General features: G+C 42.5%; 1 non-coding gene across 1 annotated transcript; it reads right to left on the reverse strand.

The window, feature by feature from the left end:
• Positions 1 to 12,130: 12,130 nt before the first annotated feature.
• On the reverse strand, positions 12,131 to 12,256 carry LOC122679714. The gene has a single exon (XR_006336504.1). It is a non-coding gene; the product is annotated as a U6atac minor spliceosomal RNA (small nuclear RNA).
• Positions 12,257 to 19,771: the final 7,515 nt, after the last annotated feature.

Raw genomic sequence — 19,771 nt, forward strand, 5'->3', positions numbered from 1 at the left:
AAGGAGACTGCTTTTATGATAAGGTTACTCTGAATGCCTTCTTTAAAGTCCTAGTAAATAACAGTGAGCAATTATTTTAGTGAAAGGGCCATTTTGACTAATTCAAGAGTGGACATGCAAGAAGGAGTCGAATCTAAGGAAAAATATAGTTGTTACGGGAAGTATGTTGAATGAGCTATCCTTTCTTTCCTGGAAATCCTTACTTAGCTAATGGCTAGTACAGAAAACAAGCATATTCTACGCTTCGTCAGTAGAATGGGTGCTTCATGAACAGATAAGAATGAACATCCTCACCCTCAGAGACAGACAATGAACCATAAAGTAATGAATAATTTAATTTTATAGTGTTTTACTACTGTGGAAAAAAGAAAAGATAGAGCACAGTGTAAGGAATCAGGAGTGCTGGTATTTCTAAGATGATAGGGTAGGTCTCAGTGAGAGAGTAATACTTAACGCAAAGATTTGAAGGTGTGACGTTTAGCCAAGAGAAGCCAGTGCAAACGTCCTGAGGCAGGAATATGCTTGCAGGTTTGAAGAAGAGCAAGGAGGCCAGTGTAGGGCTTCCCTGTGGCTGAGACAGTAAAAGAATCTATCTGCAATGCCAGAGACCCAGGTTCAATCCCTGGATTAGGAAGAACCCCTGGAGAAGAAAATGGCAACCCACTCTAATATTCTTGCCTGGGAGAATTCCATAGACAGAGAAGCCTGATGGGCTCCTCTGTCCATGGGGTCTCAAAAGAGTTGGATATGATTGAGCGGCCAAAACTTTCGCTTTCAAGGAGGCCAGTGTGGCTGAGGCAGAGAGAGCAAGGAGAGGCAGAGCAGGAGATGAGATTCAGGAGGAAATAAAACATGCCTTTGCTGGCCTCAGAAGCCACTGCAAAGACTTGGGCCATCACTCAGCCAGGGCAGATCCTCCATGTTTCTGAGGAGACAAAAGGCTCGATTGCCCTGGATCATGCTGGCGGCTGCGCTGAGACCACCAGGGAAAAAGAGAAGACAAGATGAAATCAGGGAGACTGGTTTGGAGACCACTTCAGTTAGTAAATTCTTCATCTTTTCTTCTGTAGTCTAGATATAGCTAATAGAACAGTTTTTATTACTCCCTTTCAATAAATTCTTAAAAAATGGTCTAACATCTGCCTCAGAAAGTGGAGATACTTGGAATTTTTTGTTCTCAGCTTTAAGACTTCAGATACATTTGAGTCAGTTCTAATGAGCTGGATGAAACCGGAGCCTATTTATTATACAGAGTGAAGTAAGTCAGAAAGAAAAACACCAATAGAGGATATCAATGCATGTATATGGATGATAACGATGACCCTATATGCAAGACAGCAAAAGAGACATAGATGTAAATAAGAGACTTTTGGACTCTGTGGGAGAAGGCGAGGGAGGGATGATTTGAGAGAATAGCACTGAAACGTGTATATTACCATATGTGAAATAGATCACCAGTCCAAGTTCAATGCATGAAACAGGGCACTCAAAGTGGGTGCACTCGGACAACCAGAGGGATGAGATGGGGAGGGAGGTGGGAGGGGGGCTCAGGATGGGGGACACATGTACACCCATGGCTGATTCATGTCAGTGTATGGCAAAAACCACCACGATATTGTAAAGTAATTAGCCTTGAATTAAAATTAATTAATTAATTGAAAAATTTTAAAAAAGACTTCAGACGAAACCCCAAGACAGGAAGAGTCTGGTTTTAACACCGTGGGCCACTCACTGTATGATCCTGGAAAGAGGGTCTCCTCCAGCCTGGCTCTCCCAAGGAGCATTGCCCTTTATGTCTGCCAGCTGCAGGAACAACCTGGGGATTTCAGGATCAGCAAATATCGCTAGACATAGGTCCTAACTGCATCTCATCTATTGCCACTGGGATGCCAGACCCTCTGCTAGGGATATTTAAACACATTTCCCACCAGGGGCTCAGTGATAAAGAATGGCCTGCAATGCAAAAGACACAGGTGACTTGGGCTCGATTCTGGGTTGGAAAGATCCCCTGGAGGAGGAAGTGGCAACCCACTCCAGTATTTCTTGCCAGGAAAATCCCATGGACAGAGAGGAGCCTGGCAGGCTACAGTCTATAGGGTCGCAGAGTTGGACATGACTGAGTGACTGAGCGCACACACACACCAACAAAAGAAAAACAAATTCTAATCTTTAAGACACCAGGGTCTAGTAGGAAAAAAAGATTTGTAAATAATAACTACAATAGCAGGGGAAATGATGGCTTTGTCGAGAGATGGATGAATCAAGTGCTATGGGAACAGAAGTGGGGGCTGGTGCCTCATTCCGCCTGGCTGATAGAGTGGGACTCTTCTGAAGAGACAGCTTTTGAGCTGTGTCTTGAACATTCCACTGGGTTTAGACAAGTGGAAGCAGGAAAACATTTTTCAAGAAAAGTAAATAGTTTGACCTGAAGTGTGAAGGCTGTCCATTATATAGCCTGCTCAAGGGGAGGGGGCTCATGGGGCTGCCAGGTGATCAAAACAAGGATTGGGATATAAGATAGGTGAGGGGGCATAAGATAGGGATGTGGTCAGGAAGTGTGCTGGGTGAAGGCCACTCGGGGCATGTGATGTCAGCAGTGTGGAGCCAACAGCACTATTTAGGCAGGGGTGGGGTGGGAGGGTGGGGCGGGGGTGATAGGATCATATTTCAGATTTTAGGAATCCATCTGGAAGATGATTAAGAAAGGGGAAAGAATTCCGGAATGGCATCTTTTAAGATAAGGGATAACAGGAGCCCGTGCTGAGGCAGTGACCCAAGACACAGAAGGGAGGGGACAGAGTCAAGGGACATTTTGCAGGGAGGATATAAAAAAGCTGAAGTAAGATTATCATGTAAATGGCAGAGAAAAGAAGAGATAAAATTATGCAACAACATTGCAGAACAGTGATACCGCTAACAAGCTAATAAACACTAGGGAGGGAGGTCAAGGTTGATGATCATGGCTTTCTGCATATTAACACTATTTTCTTCTCTTGACAAACGCTTATTACCATGCAATGTTTCTGTATCGCAAACATATCTTGCTACCAGGCCTTGAATGCAAGAAACCAGAGGAAGGGGTAAGCAGAAAGAAAAGGCAAAACTGGGAAGGTATAGGTGGGTCAGAGGCCACCACCCCAGAATTTGGTTACGATTTCAAGAGCCTCTAGAAACGTCCCAGGCAAAGTGAAGCGGGAATCCAGAGTCTGTTAGATACAGCTGAGCAGGTGGAATCATTGCTCCTGGATCTCAAGACAATGGTGTCCCCTGTTGTATTCCATGTCACCCACGGAAGATGGACGACCCTGGTCAGTGGGTGTCTGTGGCGGCAGAAAGTAGGTCGGAGCCTGGGATGGAGCCTGCCTTTGCTCCCAGGAAAGGTGTTTTCTACCAGACTTGCTCTTCCATATAGATCATATTTTGTCATGCAGTGAAACCAGTATTTTCCTTTTTGAGTATTTTAAAACATATCAGCACACGCGAAAAATACAATAACTGTTAGTCGCTCAGTCGTGTCGGACTCATTGTGATCCCATGGATTGTAGCCCGCTAGGCTCCTCTATCCATGCAGTTCTCCAGGCAAGAATACTGGTGTGGGTTGCCATTTCCTTCCCCAGGGCTCCTGTAGGGGGAAAATATACAGCACTGAGTTTTAATTACAGAGCAGAACTTCCCGAGAGTGGGTTCTGGAGAGCACAGGGAACAAGGTTTTCAGGCTCTGCGATTCCCTTACTAACTCTCTTGGCTCTGTCTCATTTCAGGGAAGAGAGATGGAGGAGACAAAGAGGAAGAAGCACTTCAGGGAGAGAAAGATGCGGGTGGACTACAAGCGGGGAGGGAAGGCAAATCGGAGGAGAGAGTCAGGGAGAGGCAGCGCCAAGGCCAAAACCTCAGAGCAAATTATGCATGAAAATGAGGAAGGGAGGGAGGAGGGAAGAACAGCCGAACAGAACAGAACTGAACAGAGCGTAGCAGAACATAGCAGAACGGGACACAGCATAAAATGAGACGGAAGCTGCGGGAGTGGGTCAAGCTCAACACCAAACTGGGATTGTATACTCGCATTTCACAGGAGGCTGACCTCCAGAGTCTACCCAGAGCAAGCGAGGGAAGCGGGACCTGCAACTCCTTTTGAAGGGACAATGCCTGGAATTAGACAAGACAAATGTTGCCTTATTTACCCCCAATTTTAGCAATTTCAAGCCAGGCTTTCTGCTGTACATCTACCAGCTGGCCACCCTCTCCTGATGACCACCCCCCACCCCACCCCCCGACAGGACACAGTCCCGGGGATGAGCAGGCAAAGAAGCAATTTGCCTCTCCCACCAGATGCACACCATCTCCCCTTTCCCCTCCCCCCACCCCTCCCCCACCCCTCCCCCTCCCCTGTCTGGGCAAACCTCTGCATAAATTTATAGTTTGACTTTTGGCCTCCTTCACCTTCCCTTTCTACTTCCCTCCCTCCAAAGCCTCACCCGTCCAGGTCCACTCATGCTAAGGTGTTAGGTGGCTTAATGAGTTGCCTCTCTTAAGCAGATTTGTACTTTTAGACAGAAGGCTCAGCTAAGCAGACATCTACCACAAGGGTGCGACAGGAAGCTTAGATGCCAGTCTTGCACCAGCAAAGGGCAGTGATGGGCTGCTGACGATCACAACCCAGAGAATTTTGTTTTCTCTACCCAGGCCCTATGAAACCTGTACCTGACACCAGCTCCTCGGCTGATAACTCTTTCTGTATCTTCCGTTACCTATCCCCCAACTCAGGCCTCCTTTCTCAGAAATGGCCCTATCCTTCTGGGGGCATGGGGTGGGAAGTGACTGCAGGACCCCTCCACAGCCTCCCATCTGTCCCCTCTTTTCTGTCTCTCTGAATCATGCCAAGTTATGGCTAGAAAGCTGCAGCTTCTGAAAGCATGTAATGAAATTAGACGACAAATGGGATGTCTTGATTGCTACTTTGATGAGAGTGCCATTCTTCTAATATACAGAACTGCAGAAAGCATTTGAAGGCATTACATGACCTTCCATCCAGCCCCTAGGACAACAATATAATTAACTTGCTTCACTACCCGGCTTCCCCTGAAAAAAATTTAGAACTCTGGTCTATGGGCATATTTATGGCCTGTATTCCTTGGAATAGAGAGTTGTTATTTTCCATGAGAATTGCAAACATCTTTATGTTTATTTTAAACTGTCTATTCTCTGCATTCATAATTCTTTAAGTATTAGTTATGGCTTATCTGGGACTTACGAACAAGAAAGAGGCTACTACTATGAAACGCAGTAAATAATGTCATATGTAAGCTCCAACTGGGTAAAGAAATTGTAAAGCTAAAGAATTCAATTTAGTTTCCAACTCCCTCTGGGCTATGTAACCTTACAAACCCTTTGAGGCAGGTTTCAGAATTCCAGCAGGGTTGAACTGAAATAATTTTTAAAACATTGCTTGAATTAAGTGGGGATGGGGTCCCTAGGATTCCACAGGAGACAGTCCAAGGTTATACAATCATTTTCCTGCAAGGAAATGTCTTCTGGATTGAAGAAACAATCCACTTCTAAATGAATAGTCTCTCACAGATTTAGAGAGTGAACTTACGGTTGCCTGTACACCCCACTATATTTAAAATGAATAACCAACAATGAAACTGCTCAATGTTATATAGCAGCCCGCATGGGAAGGGAATTTGGGGGAGAATAGATGTATATGTATGGCTGAACCCCTTGACTCTTCACCTGAAACTATCACAACATTATTAATCAGTTATACCCCAATACAAAGGGCTTCCCCGGTGACTCAGTGATAACGAATCCATCTGCCAGTGCAGAAGACACAGGAGACACGGGTTCTGTCCTTCAGTTGGGAAGATCCCGTGGAGGAGGAAATGGAAACTCACTCCAGTATTCTTGTCTGAGAAATGCCATGGACAGAGGAACCTGGTGGGCTACAGTTCATTGGGTAGCAAAGAGTCGGACATAGCTGAGCAACTAAACAATAACCAACACAAATAAACAGTTTTCTAAATTTAAAAAGAAAATAAATGGTCTCAGTCTAGTGAAGAATTCCAAAGTCATTTTTTCCCCCAACCCAGTTTCTTTATAGAGCACCTATTGCCTGTTATCATTGGAGCTTAAAATTTTCAGCTCATTTAATGTTTTCTGTACAGATTTGCTCCAAGATGCCGCCAATGACCTAAATACTGCGATCACAACCCACTATTGTCAGTTATCTGGGAAGCTCCCAACACAGCAAATTGAGGACAAACACAAAATTCTTTCAGACAGTCATCTGGAAGGAGAGAGGAGGACCATCCTGTCTCACAGGGTTGAAGCTGTAATTTGGCATCTTGCACTGCAAGCCTAGCTGCTTTTGAAAGATACCCAGTGAAGTGGCCAGAAGTGAAACAAAAACGGTTCTGCCCTTCTCTGTCTTGGCTGTCTTTGCTGTGAGTACCTCTCTACAGGGGAAGAGCTAAAAATATTTTCAAAGTGATGGTAGCTCCTTGCCCCCAAACACGAAGTCGTTGCCTATAACACATAAGCTACCTGTCAAAACTCCTGCATAGCTGTTTACGCTGTTATGAGAACAAGGTGTATTCTCATACATTGTCGTATTCAATCCTCATAATAAACCCACGAAGGCAGATATTTGACCCTTATCTTGCAAAGTGGCTGCAGAAGGTCGTACATCTATTAAAAAGTAAAGTGCCGGTTGGAACCAGTGGATTCTCATTCTGATTTTTGTTTTTGCACTACCTTTTTTTTTTTTTTAAACTCTGCATTACTTCCCAGCCTGACTTTGCAGTTAACCTACTTAAGAAATCCAGAGTCATGGGACTTCCCTTAGTGGTCCAGTGGCTAAGACTTCACACTCCCATTGCAAGGGACCTGGGTTTGATCCCTGGTCAGGGAACTAGATCCCATATGCTGCAATTAAAAGGTCACACATGACACAATGAAGATGGAAAATCCAGCATGCTGCAGCTAAGACCTGGTGCAGCCAAATTAATTAATAACTTTAAAAAAAGAGAGAGAGAGAAATCCAATGTCAGGAAATAGGACTGTCTGCCATACCACTGAAGATAGGGTTAACTGAAAGGGAGAAGAGAGATGGCCAGATGTGAAAAACCCTTAAGGGTTGAAGTGAGTTATATTTCTAGATGCTCAGAAGCACAATTTGCTTAAATGAGTGCATGATTCACTGTTAGATTATGGGATTCAATATAGATTAGGTGCTGACAGAAAGTTGCCAACTTGGAAACCAATCAAAATAAAAGCAATGGCTTAGGCAAACATTTTAGGATTCTGTTACATGGTTAAGGATACTTTCATTGGATGGTTCTTAGGAGATACGATTGGACAAGTCACAATGGACTGGTCAGATTCAGAGGAGATAGGGATCCTATTATTTGCTTCTAATCTTATCTTTATGGTGTACAACATAAAATCAAGCCTAGGAATTTCTACCAGTTCTAACCTAGAAATTTTTTTACTGACTGAGATTTTTATATTATTTCAGGCAACTGTACTTTGAACAGAAAGTGTGCTCGGTCACTTAGTTGTGTCTGACTCTTTGTGACCCCATGGACTATAGCCTGCCAGTCTTCTTTGTCCATAAGGATTCTCCAGGCAAGAATACTGGAATGGGTTGCCACATCCTCCTCCAGGGGATCTTCCTTACCCAGGGATCAAAACCAAATCTCCTGCATTTCAGGTAGATTCTTTACTGCTGAGCCACTAGGGAAGCAGTAAAGAATAAAGATTTTTATAAAGTGGGTAAATATAAAGGTTTTTACATTATTTCAGGCAACTGTATTTTAACAGAAAAGGTGAAGGCAATTACTTTTTAATTTAAAACAACTTTGTAAGGTATAAGCAGGAGGAAGGAACACTGGTAACCAAGAAAACTCCATGCTCCTCTCAGAAGACCTGAGGGCTGGGTAGCTCAGGGTCTGCTAGTTACAGCCTAGGGTGCAGATTCTTCCAGAAGCAAGCAGATACCCCAGGGTAGGGGCTACTCTTCACCTATTGGTTGCTGAAAGAAACAGGCATATTTTTCAAGTCATAAGAGGGGAGTTTAGTCTACTCAATGGATCTTTTTCTGATGTATTATATTTGTTTAAAGGCAAAACCCTGTTATGAAGAAGGGAATGGCAACCCACTCCAGTATTCTTGCCTGGGAAATTGCTTGAACAAGAGGAGCCTGGTAAGCCACAGTCCATAGGGTTGCAAAGAGTCAGACACAACTTAGCAACTAAACAACAACAAAAGCCCTATAACAGTATAAAATTTTTTTAAAATCTTTGTAAAGTTTAATATGCATATAGAGAATCACACCTATCATAATTATAGGGTCAGTTTTTACTGACCTATAATTCTTACTCTATAACCAGCACCCAGGTTAAGAACACTATCAGCGCCCAGATTTCTGAGTCATCTTTCCTTCAAATCAGCACTCCTTCCCCAAGAGTCACCTCTCTCCTAACTGCTAGGTTGGGCCCTTTCCTCTAAAATAAACTAAGCTTCTATTAAAATATCTCATTTTGAAATATTTCTTATCTGTGTGAAAGATTAGAAAACCTCAAATTCACCTCTATGCTAACAACCAGTCAGTATAGTAGAAGCACAGAAGACCTATTTTCTAAGGCTTTTTATTCTTTATAGAGACCACAGGGGAGAGATACAGACATGCCGTATTTGGAGACAGTCAGACCTGACATCTGAATCTTCAACTTTTTCACAGAAAAAAAACTCTTTTGTAAGATGATAAGCAAGAGTAAATATTTTCAGACCGTTTCAAGAAATGCTTTTGAAATCTCTCCAATAGAAGGATGGGTCAAGCTCTCCATTTCTATCCATCTTCATTCTTTTTGTTAAAATCTTGATCTATTGTTGAGCACAAGGATTATTCCCCTGTCAAACTCAGAGCTACATACGTGTTGTTAGGAAAGTAGTTAGTATTCAAGACACCAGGAGAAGCCCTTTCTAAATTAAATGAAATTTCAGTGTGGTTATATAATACCAAATCAGATTGCCTGATTTTAACAGAGATTTGGTTAAACTCAATTTTATATGTAATTTTCTATTTGTAGAAACTAATAGAAGGAAATTGTAATAGACATGAAAGAGAACAGGAATCTTACAGAGTTTGTCATATTCTGCTATGTATTAAAATGATAACATTGATTTCATGGTCCAATATTTCATTAAATTTCCTGCTGTCATTAATGCTTTTATAATTAAAATAGCCTTAAATTTAATTCAGAACTTACTACCTATTTACAACTTTCCGCTAACACTTGGCAATCAGATTTTAGAGGGTTTTTGCCTTAAAGGGATGTGATTAACCTTTGCACCAGAGCCTGTATTTGATTTTGGCAGCCAGGAGAAGCAGGAAAGAAGAGCTTATTTGATGGGAATTTTGCATAAAATATTTCCTAGTAGGCAGGATTACCTAGTATGCTCTAAGGGATTTCTTTTGAATTTATTAGTCTGTTGGGGGGCTATCATTTCATTAAGTGCAACCCTGACTCTCACCTTTTGAAGCACACACCTTATTATTAATATATGTGTTTGCATGTGTGTATGTAAAACTGCACTGTATATAAACATATTTGTGTGTGCCCCTTCTCTATTCATTCCATTATCTATTCACTGTGATATTTCTTTCATTGTAAATGTTTGTGATAGATATATATATATATGTATTTATGTATATTTGTTGTTGTTTAATCGCTGTCATGTCCGACTCTTTGCGAGTCCGTGGACTGTAACCTGTCAGGCTCCTCTGTCCATGGAATTTCTCAGACAAGAATACTGGAGCAGTTTGTCATCTCTTTCTCCAAGGGATCTTCCCAATCAGGGACTGAAGCCATGTCTCTACATCAGCAGGCGGATTCTTTGTCACTGAGCCACCAGGGAAGCCTGCTTATATAGAGATATATAAGTGCCACTTCCTGGCCACTATCTAGTCATCTTTCAAGATTTATTTCAAATTTCACATTTCACAGAAAGCTTTCCCTGAATACTTCTCATGGAAAATTCACCATACTCGTTCTTACATCTCCATTGAACTTAATCATACTCCGTTTGAGCACTCATAATATTTTGTTGCAATTACTAATTTGCAAACCTGTGCATTCCTACTATGTCCAATTCATTATTTGGCTCTGGAGTCTAGTTCAAGACCTGGCGTATGGTAGGTATGTTTAACTGTTAGTTTCTCCCCTGCCCCATCCTTCTCTTTATGGCCAATATCTTATTACTGGTGAGAGTATTCATGAGCAGTCAACTCAGAGACCTAACTCCTGTGAAAATACATGAAGAACTGGCATTGTAAAGTAGCTTAATGTGTTCTGTTAATGCTCTTCAGCAACCACAAAGTCAAAAGAGAAGGCTTGATACGTTATATGTGACAACACAGGTCCTAGGAGTATGGGGGTGGGGGGAACATGTGCCCACATATATCACAGGGCGTAGAGAGTTAGTGATGGCACAAAAGCAGAGTCTGTCTTGGGTGTGCCTCTAGATACCTCCTGGAGTATGAGGGGCTGATGACTCAGCTGAGTTCCTTTCTGGAATTTGTCATCATTCTGATGGGTCATCCCAGGTCCCGAGCTCTCTGTGGGACTGGCTGAGGATGCCCTTATTGCCCCAAAGAACTGCCTTCAGTAGACTTCTGGCTTAAAAATCCCCATCTCAGAATCTACTTCCTATAGAGCCCCACAATAAAACTGAGGACTTACGATGTGGCAGAACTTTCCGTTTGTGAGCTCATGGAAAGTGCCCTATTGAAAATATTTCTTGGGACTTCTCTGGTGGTCCAGTGGTTAAGAATCTGCCTTGCAATCAGGGTGTGATCCTTAGTCAGGAAACTAAGATCCCACATGTCACAGAGCAACTAAGCCTGTAATTCAGATGGTAAAGCGTCTGCCTGCGAGGCAGGACACCTGGGTTCGATCCCTGGGTCAGGAAGATTCCCTGGAGAAGGGAAAGGCTACCCACTCCAGTACTCTTGCCTGGAAAATCCCATGGATGGAGGAGCCTAGCAATCCCATGGGGTTGCCAAGAGTGGGACATAACTGGGCGGCTTCCCTAAGCCTGTAAGCCACATCTACTGAGCCTACGCTCCACAACTACCGTCAATGCACCGCAAGGAGATCCCTCCGCAAGGAGATCCCTCCGCAAGGAGCTCCCTCTTCAAGGAGATCCCTCTTCAAGGAGATCCCACATGAAGACGCAATGAAAATCCAGTGTGCCTCAGCTAAGGTTGAACACAGCTAAATAAATAAACAATTTTTAAAAAATAAAGTAAAAAATAAAATATTTCTCTGGTATCTTTGTGTTAGTGAATGCTTTGGGGTATTTTTTATTCTATCTAAATGCTTCTGGGAGTGATATCTGAACTCCCTATGACATAAAACAACCAAATGAATGAACAAATGGACCTTGTGTTTTCTTTTTGTTTCTTTTCTATTTATCTATTTATCAACAGTATAAATCCAAATGATAGTTTCAATTCAACATGAGTGAACTAGTGTTAAAAAAAAAGTGAGCTGAAATACTTATCACCAAAAAAATTAAGAAATGTGATTTTTTTTTGTTAGCTCATGAACTTTTATTACAAAGTAAATATACAGTGTTTAATCCTGATTTTTTATTCAGTTATTAAAAATAGAATGCAGTGTCCCATTATTACCTCTATGTGTCCTAAGAATAGACTCGAAACTCTTCCGTTTTAAGAAATAAGGAAGCTAAGCAAGGAAGAAACAGAAGCCAAATGATGCTTCATCACCAGGACCTCCATCTGTGATTATCACACCTACAGGTAAACTGAAATAACCTGCCAATATAAATGAATGTGCATGTGTTCTTTTTTTAATTAATTAGCTTATTTTAATTTAATTTAAAACCATTACAATATTGTGATGGTTTTTGCTACACATCAATATGAATTGGCCATAGGCCTACTTGTGTTCCCTCCATCCTGAAACGCCCTCTCACGTCTCGCCCCACTCCATCCCTCTAGATTGTCACAGAGCACCGCCTTTGGGTGCCCTGCGTCATACATCAAACTCCCACTGACTATTTTACATATGGTAATGTATATGTTTCAATGCTATTCTCTCAAATCAAAAAACAGTGGTTAGATACCACGAAGTAGGTGACAGTGCCTTAACCATATGCGTGTTGTCAAGCCCAAGAGCCTCTTCCAACTTTGTCAAAGGAAGTTCTCACCTTTTCTCCTTTCACACAATATGCACATGTTCTCTTTAATTGATTAATTAAGCTCTCTTTTCCTTGACATGGACTGGTTCTTTATTTAAACCAGCCAAATATCAAGGCCAGAAGATCAGTATCAACTTGTTGACTGGCTTCAATATTTGAAGTGCCAGAAGGAAAACAAAGCTTTCTGCAACAGTTTCATGAAGCTGTATTGATAAAGGTGACTTTGGATGAAGGTACATTTCCACTGGCACAGCCAATTTAGAACAAAACTGTTTTTGGAATTCTCTACTGTCTTTAAAAAAAATTACCTTCTTTACCCTCTTTCTGGGTTTCCTTGGTAGCTCAGATGATAAAGAATCCACCTGCAATGCAGGAGACCTGAATTCAATCCCTGGGTTTTGTTTTGTTTTGTTTTTTATAAATACAGATGCAGATTCATGTCATTAGACCTTCTGACTCCTCCACAAGTCTGGGGTAAGGCCCTGGAATCTATATGCGTAACAAGTACCCTAGGGGTTTGGGACGATCAGCTGGATTTGGGAACCGCTAATCTGTGAATTTCATTCTTGTCAAGAGTTTAAAACTTCGTGATTAGCCTTCTCAGAGGATTTGCCTTTTAAGGAGCATCTTAGAGAAAGGCAGTGCTTAACTGAAGGGAATAAATCAGAGCAAAAAGTAGAGAGATCGGACAATCCATGTCCAACTTATCAAATCAAACCCCACAGAAATCATCTTACCCCATCTGCCCTTTGCAGTCCACTGAGGTCATTTGTGTCTGTCTCAAGGTCCAAGATAAAGGAGAAACGGAAGAGAATAGCTGCCTCTCTTCCCACCCTGGCAGCGCCCTCTTCCTCTTTATCCTCATCCTTTCTCCCTTCCCCTCTTTCATTTCAGAGATTTGTGTACTAATCCTTTCCTTTCCAAAAAAGAAAAACAATCATCACAAGATGCTGTAATTTATAAAGGCATTCAAAGGACAAAATTAAACCAAAGCACTCAAAATTAAACTGTGTACGTAAGGACAGAGAACCTAAAACAGCTCAGTTATAAAAGACTGCCAGAGGAGGCGGCAGCCACTTCCTCATGACTAACCCCAGACAAGTGGCCCCCATGCTCTGAAACCGCGTGCGTGTGTCCTCTCTGCCCACACTCTGATGCAGGCAAACAATGCTGGGTCTTGGCACCAGTTGTTAAAAATAAACTGGGAGCTCTCAGAGGAAAGACTGTCTTTGCAGGGAGACATACCGTGAGGGCTTGAGCAAAGAAACTCTCCATCCCCAGCACTGGGAAATATCTCAGCGGGCACAGCTGGCCCACCAGCCGCCAGAAGAAACCCAGCCTGAGATCGCTGCTTCAGAGCCTTCAAAGGAGCAACAAAGAAGCAATATTGTCAAGTTCCCTCTGTGATCCTCGTTTTTTATCCCGGGATTTTAAGAAGAGACCACACCAGCCCTGATGGGGGTTAGGAGTCAAGCACCTGTAATTTTCTTGCATTTGACACATGGGTTCAATAAAAGTCCCTGCAATTTTCTGAGGATATTTTTCTCTGCATCTTGAGCTCATGGGTAGTTTAAGGGAAGATTAATCCAAGGGCTTGCTGTATTATACTTAACCTCATTAAAATATTGCTTTGGAAGACGTGTTTAATACCCAAGGATCTTGCTGATCCTCTTTATTAATCCCTTTAAAGGAACTCCTTAAACAGTGAGCAGAGCTGAATAGTACAGTTTTCTTTTAAGTTCAAGTTTCACTTTACTACCAGGGTGCTTACCATCAAGGTTTGGTGATCCCTGAGGACACTGACATATAGGCTCTGTAGTCTACATGTTATCCCAGACTTTTACAAGGATAGAGAAATGGGAAGGGTCTGTAGGGAGACAAAAAAAGTAGCTGAGTGGCCCCATCTCTCTCCTCAACCACACTAAGTGTTCCCACAGGATAGAAACCAAACTAGCAAGTGTTTATGAACCACTTATTAGGTAAGCAATGTTCTGACTCATGTAAACCAACAATATTATGAAGTGGGTGCTATTGGGAAATCTGTTTTACTCATGAGGAAACTGAGGCGAGTAACTTGCCCTGATAACTTGCCTGGGAGCCACTAAAAATTAACCATGTGGTCATTCATGGTGGTTTAGTTGCTAAGTCATGTCCAACTCTTGAGACCCCATGGACTATAGCCTGCCAGGCTCCTCTGTCCATGGGATTTCCCAGGCAAGAATCCTAGAATGGGTTACCATTTCTTTCTTCAGGGTATCTTCCCAACCCAGGAATCAAACCTGGGTCTATTACATTGCAGGCAGATGCCTGCATTGCAGATGGATTCTTTACTGACTGAGCTACAAGGGAAGCTCTGAGGTAATTCAGGATATGGCTTCCCTGGTAGCTAGGACGGTAAAGCATCTTCCTACAATGCGGGGGACCCGGGTTCGATCCCTGGGTCAGGAAGATCCCCTGGAGAAGGAAATGCAACCCACTCCAGTATTCTTGCCTGGAGAATCCCATGGACAGAGGAGCCTGGTGGGCTACAGTCCATGGGGTCGCAAAGAGTTGGACACAACTGAGCGACTTCACTTCACTTCACTTCACGAATTCATCAAATATCCCCCATGGCCCATCCAACCCTGAAAGATCTACCTAGCTTGTTGTCAACATATCATCCTTCCTTACTGAACTCCAATCGCTTGCCCCTGTGGCCCCTTTCCCATCCTAAAACCATAGGTGATCCAGAGGAGTGTCACCACCTCCCAGAAGAAAGGACTTTCCTTGCCTTCAGGAGAACCGGCTCCTTTTCTGGCTTTTTCCTGAGTCATCTTGAACAAGTCTGAGCCTCCATACTCTGATTTTCAAAGATTGTTATGAAGCTCCAATGAGTTAAGATATGTGAAAGTTCAGAGATAGCACACTCAGTCGTGTTCCACTCTTTGCAACACTTTAAGCCCACCAGGCTCTGTCCATGGGACTTTTTTAGGCAAAAATACTGAAGGGGGTTGCCACTTCCTTCTCCAGGGGATCCTCCCATCCTAGAGACCAAACCCAGGTCTCCTGCATTGCAGGCAGATTCTTTACCTGTTGAACTATTGGGAAAGCCCCACCATACAGGAAAAACCAACTATAAACTGTAAAATGTTGACCAACACTGGTCATAACTATTAATAAAAATGTGAGACATAATTCAATAGCAATGAAAGAAAACACAACCAGTTCTGACACAGTCAATATATTTGGTGCAAAATCATGTTATGTTGATAGTTGAATAAGGTAATAAAACAGGCTAAAATATAAATATATTCTTAGGACCCTGAGTCAGTAATATTGAAAGCAGGTAATGAATAAATCTTTGTCATCATCATAAGTTAATTCTGTATAATATTTTATAGTTTATAGAGCTCTTTGGTGATGGTGTTTATTTTATTATATAAAATATTGTCAAGTGGAATGTGTGAACCGGGAAAATGATTGCTATGGGCAGACATGTCCAGATAAATATTCACTGCAGTGGACTAATTATAGCTCCTCAGGGCCTCCTGAGCCCTTAGAATAACCTGATTGACTTTTTGAAACGTGAAGGGATGGGAATGAGACTGATAGAGGAATCTCAGAAATATTTTGCCCATTCTCACTCCAAGTCTTCATTTTCAGATGTTTTTATGACAGAGTGGTCCTCTAGGAACTATGTGTACTATTTTCTATTGTCTGTGCAACTCACCAGGCTGAAAATAAAGATTGGAAAGTTCACACCTGGTTTCCCAGGACCCTTTAGGTGTGGACTTCAGGATGCTTCTTCTCAGGAGAAGAGATTTCTTTGAAGGATCCTGGGAAAAGAATATTCACTCCATGATGGGAGGAGTATATATTTTAGATGGCATAGGCTCAAGTCTGCTTTCTAAAGAAGCCTCTTGAAGACCTCTAAGGCTCTGAGAGAGCAAGGAACAAAGTGGCAAGCATGTTGGTTAGGGTGTTTTCACCTGCAAATAACAGAGCACTCAACTAAAAGGTATAGTTTAAATAATATAGATATTCATAATGTTACATAATAATTAAATATGTCTGGCACATAATAGGCTCTGTAGAAGTATTAATTGTCATTATTGCCAGGAATAACAATAAGAGTTACTATTGTGCATGCTTGTCACTCAGTCATGAATCTTTGTGACCCCACAGACTGCAGTCTTCCAGGCTCTTCTGTCCATGGAATTTTCCAAGAAAGAATACTGGAATGGGTTGCCATTTCCTCCTCTAGGAGACCTTCCCAACCCAGGGATGAGACCTGCATCTCCTGAGGTGGCAGGTGGGTTCTTACCACTGAACCACTTGGGAAGCCCACAGTTACTATTATTACTATCATTATAACAAGTAAGTCAAGGCAGGGCAGTTCCAAGTTGGGTGCAACAACTCATGAACCTGGAGTTCTTCTTTGTGCTTTGACACCTAAAATGTGACATTGATGCCTCCCCTCATGACCTCAAAAAGGCTGCAATGGTTCCAGAGGTCACATGTTGACAAATCACATTCAGAAAAGAGAAAAGGGATGTTTCCTATTTCTAGGAAGAAAAACCTTTTTTCCAAACCCTTATTAGACATTTCTTCAGGTTCCATGGGTCAATATTGAGTTACTTACCTATATACTAATTGTAAGGAAGACTGGGAAAAGAGTAACTGGTGTTTCCAGTAGTAAGAGAAGGGCTTGTCCAATAAGGAAAGGAAGAGGAAAACTCCTGGAAAGGCCACGCATTATATCTGGGTAGCTCTCTCAATAGAAACTGCTCAGAAAGGGTTGGGGAGCTATCAGTCTTGTAAAACTAGGCCTTTATTCAGAGGTACTGAATTCCTAGGAGAGGGAAAAATCTACTATTGGACAACCTGAGGTTGGCATGAGGAGCTTTATAATTTGGAGTCCATCTTTTCCTTTCTGCCTTTACTAGGAAAAGGCATTAGGAGCCTGAATGGAGGGTGTCACTCACGCTGCTAGCAAGGGATCAGTGAAACAGGAAGAGAGCTCCTTGGGAAATGGCAACTTTTCTAATGGAAGCTCCTGTGAGCAGAGCAGGCCACTTCCGTCACATCCCACCTGAGCCCATCACATAGATCACATCCCACCTGAGCCCATCACATAGATCACATCCCACCTGAGCCCATCACATAGATCACATCACACCTGAGCCCATCACATAGACAGCCATGCCGGGCAGCAGGACCCCGGAGAAGAGGGGCTCGGCAGAGTTCACCGTCACTGGAGGAGAGGGAATGGTCAATGTCCAGCAGCTGTGGGAATCCTTGTGACCACACCTTTCAATGTCTCTTAGCCTTATAAGCCCTGATGTTCAGAGAAAAAAACAGTGCCAGCCGCTGATGAAATGGAAGAAATACATCAGTCTCTAGATGAAAATGTTGTTCTGCCAAGTCATTCCACCATGGAAATGACTGAATATTGAGGCAATATTTGGTTCAGACAGGTGATCTGAGGAAGCAGACATTGGGGGTTGGATTCCTATGGCTCCAGAGTGAAGTACTACTCAAGTTTATTTCCACGATACTCGCCCTTAAGGGGTGTTTATCAGTGATTAGTCTATAGTTAGGCTGAGTGCATTAGTGGGGAGCCTAGACCTCAGGGAGACCCAGGCAAGCAGTCGACTGAATATGAACCTGCGTGCCAACTACCACCATGTAAGAAGGACTAGTTCTTAACCAGCAAACCTGGCTCTGGTTAAGAACTAAGGCTCCACCATCAGGTTTTACATCAAGTCTCACTTATTAATGACACATGTGTGAACTCTGACCAATTACTTAACCTCTCTAAGCCTTAATATCCTTACATACAAAAAGAAATAATGCTTATACTATACCTTCCTTCCAGTGTTGATGAGAGGATTAAAATAATTACATATACATTTCTTAGAATAGTACCTTGCATATGTAAATATTAGTGACTCATTATTAGAGGGCAGGTGAGAAGACCTATAACTAGTCTGAAATCAAGTAATGAATAACTAACTTGATTAAGGTGAGTCAGTTAACCTACAGACACAATGCAAGCAGATGGGAAATCTTGGGGGTGGGGGTGTACAACCTTTTTTGCCCATGATATAAATTATTTTTATTCCATTAATTGGGCTTTTGTAAGGCTACTTACTTCCCTGTGTTGGAGATGAAGGTCAAACATCTATGGAACAATTTGGAACATTTCTGAGATATGCAGGGCAAAGAAGCTGAGCTGGAAAAGGTTGAGTCAGTTGCAGAGTTGACCACAATTCCTGCCAACCTGAATGGAGACAAGGCACATACGCTCTTTAACCTCTCATGTTTTCTTGAGAAACAAGACCTGTGTAATGTAAGGATGCACGTGGAAATGAGGACGACAAGGATCTCTGTGGAACCTGAAGATATTGGAAAGATTAGGCAACCCTGAAAAGGAATGAAGCGCAAGAGCTGGAAGATTGTCATGGGATCCAAGGCAATTCTAAATCCTAGCTACCTTGTCATGCCCTCAGCCCCTGAAGTTCATAGAATTCTACTAGTATAATGAGTCAGCATTTTACTGTCTCTGTTTTTACCTCTCCCAGTGTGACAAACATCTACCTGTGGCATCTGGTTTCCACTTACTTATGACTCTGGTTTACGCAAGATGTCTGCTTACTCATCATTTCTCTTGTTCATGATCCTTCATGGCCCTTCTGCACTACAACCTTACTGGCTTCATTCTCTAGGTTTCATTTCAGAAATTCTGATTAATTCAATTTAGTCCTCATCATTCTGGTTGAACAACATTCTTGCTCCACACCTCATAGCTTATAGATTGTCCTTGGCCTGATGGCCACATCTGGTCTAGTCAGCCAAGGCCAAGAAGACAAGCCAATGTCTTGGCCAAGCTCACATTGTGACAGGAACATATTTGCCTAAAGAACTGCCTAGAATGTTTCTTCAACGAGGAATGGAGATGGCCTCTGAAAGAGGACCCTAGACTTTGGAGGCACCCTGAAGCTTCGACTAAACTCTGCAGCAAGTTTCTCAAACTAGAAACTAGAACTAAGTAGGAGGAAATCATCTAAGATCTTTTAAACTCAGAAAAGGCTTGAGTTTTTGTGCAAAAAAGACTTTAGCACTTGACTGAGCATAAAAGTACCTTCAGAGGGCCAGTTACACAGACAAAACCAGACAATACCAAATCAAGCCACCTAGGCACTGGAAGAGAGGAAAACCGTAATTTGGTACCAACTTTACATTAGAATAAAGATCTTTGGGAGTTTAGTGAAGCAAGTTGACACTTATATTGGGATAGGAGATAACAAAGCTATTTTTGTTGTTGTTCAGTTGCTCAGTCATGTCTGACTCTTTGTGACCCCATGGACTGCAGCACAGCAGGCCTCCCTGTCCTTCACCATCTCCTAGAACTTGCTCAAACTCATGTCCATTGAGTTGGTGATGCCATCCAACCATCTCATCCTCTGTCGTCCCTTTCTCCTCCTGCCTTCAATCTTTCCCAGCATCAGGGTCTTTTCCAATGAGTTGGCTCTTCACATCAGGTGGCCAAAGTATTGGAGCTTCA

Source organism: Cervus elaphus, chromosome 21, assembly GCF_910594005.1.
Source record: "Cervus elaphus chromosome 21, mCerEla1.1, whole genome shotgun sequence".
NCBI classification, from domain to species: Eukaryota; Metazoa; Chordata; class Mammalia; order Artiodactyla; family Cervidae; genus Cervus; species Cervus elaphus.